We start from the raw sequence: 6,553 nt of genomic DNA, 5'->3' as shown, positions 1-6,553 counted from the left end.
GCTCTTTGCAAACTTCCAAGAACCCTTGTGCATATAGTATGGGTCCGTGACGTAGATATAGTTGATGCTCTCCATATTGGTGATGGAGTTGATATACCGCGCATACATGCGGATGAACTGGAAATCCAGCTTGGTCATGTGGAACATGTTGAAGATGTAGTCAAATCACTGGAGGAACTGATTCGCGGGCCAGGTATCGACGTACAACTTCCCACCCGACACATGAGCCGCGTAAAGCGGGTATCCTGGATGTTTCGCAACCACAAGGCTTTTCTCTCTGTCCATCACATCTTCATGGAGTCTCTTTAGATCATTGTTCAGTATGTGATCTAGCGCTTTGGCAGGTAGGATCGGCTCGCCGGCGATGTGGAAACGTTGCTTACCTTCGACAGGTATTTTGTCTACCACCAGGGGTTTCAGAGGCGGCTGGCTGCTTGAAGCACCTATGGCGCCTTTAGGGCCTTTCTTGTCCGGTCTCTTCCTTTGCTTTTTGGGGGTGGCAGTAGTGAGCCCACCATACCTTCCCTAACCACCACCCCCAGTGTTCTCGGGCTAAACAGTGGACGGGCCTTGGCGGGTTGCTGGGTAGAGGCGGCACCTAGAGGCGTCTCCTGCGAGGATGGCTTGAAGAGAGACATTTTGCATTCCTCCTTAGGACGTTCCGGCTCTGGAAAATCAGACAGCATCAAGTCATCATCTCCACGGTTATAGCCTGAGTCTTCGGCGTCCTGAGCCATCAATCCATCATAGGCGATATTGAAATACTGGTTCGGGTCCTCATCATCATCCTCCATGTCATCATTGGTGGGGCATAGTTTATGCCTAAGTAATTTTGGTGATTGATGACAGTACCGTAAAGGACTAACCATGTGTGCTAAGGTTTCAGATAACACACGTCAACGGCACAAGATGACTCGCCTCCTCATTCATGGAACGGAAGCACGACGCTCTCTACGATTCTCTTTATTTGAGTCATAGGAAAGCCGTACTATTAAGAGGGGAACCGTAGTGGAAAGGTTTGGGTGGAATCTATCTTTGCACGCGCACACTTCACATATTTTCCCTTACCTTCATCTTTGGAGCGGCCCCCGCCACTGTGTTTCTCTCCTCCTTGCAAAATGGTCCCCAGCGGTAGTACCGCTGGCCCTAGCAGTAGTACCGCTGGAATGCTAGCGGTAGTACCGCTGCAGCGAGCGGTAGTACCGCGGGCTGGCGGTAGTACCGCCCCTGGTCAGCGGTAGTACCGCTCCAGGAGCTTAGTACCGCCTTCCTAGCGGTTGTTCGTGGACGGACCTTTTTGCGAAGACTTTCTTGGCGGTGGTAGTGCTTTTGCGCTACCAGGGGCCCAGCGGTAGTACCGCTGGAGTGCCAGCGGTAGTACCGCTGCAACCAGCGGTAGTACTGCCCGTGGTCAGCGGTAGTACCGCTGGAGTGCCAGCGGTAGTACCGCTGTAGCCAGCGGTAGTACCGTTGGAGCTCGGGCAGAGAGTGGGAAAACGGTTGGATTTTCCCCCCACTATATAAAGGGTTCTTCTAGCTGTGGAACCTCATCTCTTACCTCCCCAAGCTCCATTGTTGCTCCCTAAGCTCAAAAGTGCCCGATCTCTCTCCCTAGCCAATCAAACTTGTTGATTCTTTAGGGATTGGTTGAGAAGGCCTAGATCCACACTTCCACCAAGAGAAAAGTTGATTCCCCCACCAATCCCTTGCGGATCTTATTACTCTTGGGTGTTTGAGCATCCTAGACAGTTGAGGTCACCTCAAAGCCATATTCCATTGTGGTGAAGCTTCGTGGTCTAGTTAGGAGCCTCCAAGCTTTGTGTGGAGTTTTCCCCAACCTTGTTTGTAAAGGTTCGGTCGTCGCCTTCAAGGGCACCTATAGTGGAATCACGGTACCTTGCATCGTGCGAGGGAGTGAGGAGAATACGGTGGCCTTAGTGGCTTATTGGGGAGCATTGTGCCTCCACACCGCTCCAACGGAGACATACTTCCTGTTAAAGGAAAGGAACTTCGGTAACACATCCTCGTCTCCATCGGTTCCACTTGTGGTTATCTCTATCCTTTACTTTGTGTATGCTTATGTTTGTGACTATATCTTACTTGTCTTAATGGCTCTCGTTGTTAGCTTCATTAGGTTTCACCTCATTGTCGTAATATTTGTGAACCCATATGCTGTTTACCTTAACTTGCTAAGATTAATTAAAAAGTGGTCGTTGTCTATTCACCCCCCCCTCTAGTCAACCATATCGATCCTTTCAATTGGTATCAGAGCCACGTCTCTTTATTAAGGGTTTAACCACCCGAAGAGTATGGAAGGTGAAGAGGGAATTAACCATGGGCAACCCGAGGCCATGGACTTGACTTCGGTCACAAGGGATGACTTGAATACGGCTATGGCCGCCCTCAAGACGTCCTTGAGGAACGAAGTCAAGACCATGCTTAAAGAGTTAATTGAGGAATTTAAAAGTTCACCCGAACCGGCTATAGTGGTTAAACCCACCGTCACCGATTCAGAGGCCAACTCCTCTAAGGAAGCGGCTAAAGGTATGCGACCTTCCTCATCTCACGAAAAGGATGGGACTGGAACATATGCCTCAGTTCGACCCCCCATGGTCTATCGAGGATCCGTTCCCGCACCTCGTCTTAATCCTGTTGGTCCTCCTCCTAAGCTTGTGAAAGGTGACTTTGCTAACTGGGTATTTTCTATGAAGTCTCATTTGAATCACAGCTCAACAAACTTGTGGAGAATCATCGAGCAAGGATATTATCCCCATGATCCAAGCAACCTCCCTCCAAGAGAAGATGTAGACAATCAATACAATCACTCTGCTTTGTTTATTCTCCAGTCTGCAGTGCCACCTGAAGATCTTCCTCACTTGCGTCCCTTCACTTTGGCCAAGGATTCTTGGGAGCATACTATGGTGTTGTATAAGGGAAGCTCAAGCATTCAACAATCCAACTATGAAGTGATACTTGATAAGGCCGATGAGTTTGTGATGTAGGAAGACGAGGACCCTCGTGATCTCTATCGGAGGGTGACTGCTATTGCTGTGGCACTCAAGGATCATGGGAGCAAGGATGTGGGTGATACATGGGTCAGCCATCATGCCTTTCAACAAATCCATGTCATCTGTAATTCGTCAGCGGCCAGACTTCCACTCCTTATCTTCCAGTGAGGTGTTGGATGAATTCATTGCAATGTCAATCATGAACGAAATAGCCAACAATGCACTTGCTCGTGTTCGATCAAAGACAACTTAACCCAACCTTGCGTTGAAAGCAAAAGCAATGCTTGAAGAAGAAGAAGCAGACGAGGAAGAGGAGGGCTGCCCTGAAGACACAAAGTATGCCTATCATGAGCACATGGCTCTTTCATCAAGGCAATTCTGGGGCAACAAGAGGAACTAAAGACCCACCTTCACCAAGAATAACTCGAGTGGATTCAAACCCAAACAACGAGTAAGGACATGTTATAACTGTGGTAACGTGAGTCACTTCGTGGCCGAATGTCCCTATGAGAAAAGGGAAGACAACGGAGGCAAGCTCATTCGCAAAGACGAAACCAAATCATTTCCAATCAAGAACAACTTTGTGAAGAAACCTCACCCAAAAGGGATGGTGGCCCTTGAAGAATATCCTTCCGATGATGATGATGATGATGATACAGTGGGAACGACAACTGTTGCTACTGCCACTACCTCTCCCCAGAAGGTGTCTGTCTTCAACGCCCCCAATAAGAACCACATCACCAAGTGCCTCATGGAAAAGGTATCAATCAGGTAAATCCCATCATTAAGACCAACATTGTTTCTGCTCCTTCATTGTTAAATTTTGTTGAAGATAGTGATGTTGGGGAACTTAATGAGCAAGATCTTGACAAGTTTCTGTGCACTATTAAGGGAGAACCCAAGAAGCACTTTCTTGCTCTCTTGGAACAACTGGGTGAGGCCACTGACCTCATTGAGTCTCATGAGGAGACCATCTCCGAGCTTTAGGGACACAGTCGTGACTATGCCGATGAAATTGCCGAATTATCTAATGCTCTAGAAAAGGAGCGCACTCTTAGTTTGGCTCTTGAGGAGTCATATAACGATGACTGCGCTAAAATGCAAAAGAAACTAGATCATGATGTTGTTCTTACTCGTATGCTTAAGTCTGAAAAGTATGCTCTTGGGGTTGGCCATGACAGACTCAAAGAGGAGTTTGACACACTTGACAAGGCCCACAAGGTCTTGAAAGGTGCTCATTTCTCTCTGAAAGAGTATCATCATCAACTCCAAGCAAAGCTTACCAAGGAGATCTCTACTAGCCCTCCCTTTGTGTTAATTGATAATGCTTGTGCAACTAACCCCTGTTGTGAGCATGTACATCTTGTGGAGGAAAATGCCAAGTTAAAGGAGAAACTTGAGAAGGGCCTTGTGGCATGCATACAAGGTGAGAAGAGTCTGAACAACCTCTTGAGCACTCAAAAGGGTGTTGTAGGAAAGGAGGGACTTGGACTTACCTCCAAGTCAAAAGGTAAAAGGAGGAACAGGAACAAACGATCTCCCACCCTCATGGACATCTTTGTCAAAGAGGGTGAGCGGACTCAGAAGGTGAACAGGAACAAGGTGGACTATGGAAACCTCAAGAAGGGCAAAACCATTCCTACTAACACAGCCTGCAAATTCAATTCTTCTTATGTCTTATGTTGTGCTAGTGATGGGCATGTTTATGCCAGATTTGTTGGTTCCTACGATGAGGATATTGAATGGGCTATCTGGGTTCCTAAGACCCTTGTCTCTAACATGAAAGGACCCATTAAAAAATGGGTACCTAAAACCAAGCCTTGATCTATTGCAGGAGTTTGCTTCCAGTGGGGTGTCATGGTTGCTCGATAGTGGAGCAACAAATCATATGACCGGAAGCAAGGACTTAGTGGTGGATGTGCATCCTTCTCCATCTATGCCCACCCATGTCCAATTCTCCGATGCATCCTCTTCAAAGGTATTGGGATTTGGTAAGGTGGTCGTCTCTCATCTATTGAGAAGGACATGCTTGTTGAGTCACTTGCCTACAATTTACTTTCGGTTCGTCAACTCGCAATTATGTGTTTTTCCACATTCTTTGATCTTGATATTGTGGTCCTCCTGAGGAGCAAGACTCCTAAAGTAGCCTATGTTCGATATGTCGAAAATGGTCTTTATGTGGTGAACTTCTGAAAGCAACCCACTAAGACTACGACATGTTTAATGGCTAAAGTTGACGTGGGCTGGCTTTGGCATCACCGTTTAGCTCATGTCAATATGAGATCTTTGCAAAGTCTTCTGACAGGGGACCATATTCATGGACTCACAAATGTGAGTTTTGCTAAAGATCGTGTTTGCAGTGCCTGCATTGAAGGAAAGATTCATGAAACGGCTCATCGTCCAACGACTCTTATCTACACTAAGAGGCCATTGGAACTTCTCCATATGGATCTGTTTGGTCCTCCATCATTTGATAGCCTTGGAGGCAGGAAGTATTGCTTAGTGATTGTTGACGACTACTCAAGATATACCTGGGTATATTTCTTTAAAAAGAAGAGTGAAACTCAACAAACGGTCATCAACTTTGCTAATGAAGCGCAATGTCAACATGAAGCAAAGATCTTGATGATTAGAAGTGACAACGGCACCGAGTTCAAGAACTACACCTTAGATGAGTTTCTAGGTGATGAGGGAATAAAACACCAATATTCTGCACCATATACCCCTCAACAAAACGGCGTGGCAGATAGGAAGAACCGGACCTTGATAGACGCTGCAAGGACAATGATGGCAGAATTCAAATCTCCATATAACTTCTGGGCAGAGGCCATCAACACAGCATGTCATGCATCCAATCGGCTCTACATCCGCAAAGGCTTGAACAAGACTCCGTATGAGATTCTAACTGGAAACAAACCCAATCTCAAGTACTTCCGGGTATTCGGTTGTAAGTGTTTCATTCTCAAGAAAGGTGCACGGTTAGCTAAATTTGATTCTAGAGCACATGAGGGTATCTTTGTTGGTTATGCTACAAACTCTCATGCTTACTGTGTCCTCAACAAGTCCACCGGACTAATTGAGGAGACATGTAACGTAGAGTTTGATGAAAATAATGGCTCCCAAGTGGAGCAAAGTGGTCTTTGTGATGTAGGTGATGAAATTCCTGCCCAAGCCATAAGAAGAATGGGGATTGGTCAAATACTCCCCATTGAGGAACCCCTTGTGGCCAAAGGAGAAGGACAATGCTCTACTTAAGTGGAGCCATCACCTCCACAAGCCCCACACACTTTCGATGAACAAAGAGAAGACTCTCAACAAAATAAACAAGCTCAAGGTCAAGATAAATTGCCCAACAATGATCATGTGTCTCAGGATATTCAAGCACTACCCCAAGACTCCGAACCTGCTCATGATCAAGATCAAGTGCAACCCCGAGATCCAGACCAAGTAGAAGCACAAGATCAAGATCAAGAGCAACCACAAATACAAGAACAAACTAGTGAACCTGCTCAAGTCGAAGGACAAGATGATCAGGAGTCTGTGTC

The sequence above is a fragment of the Hordeum vulgare genome, chromosome 1H (genome assembly GCF_904849725.1).
Source record: "Hordeum vulgare subsp. vulgare chromosome 1H, MorexV3_pseudomolecules_assembly, whole genome shotgun sequence".
NCBI classification, from domain to species: domain Eukaryota; kingdom Viridiplantae; phylum Streptophyta; class Magnoliopsida; order Poales; family Poaceae; genus Hordeum; species Hordeum vulgare.
Note: the sequence above shows the minus strand (reverse complement) of the source record.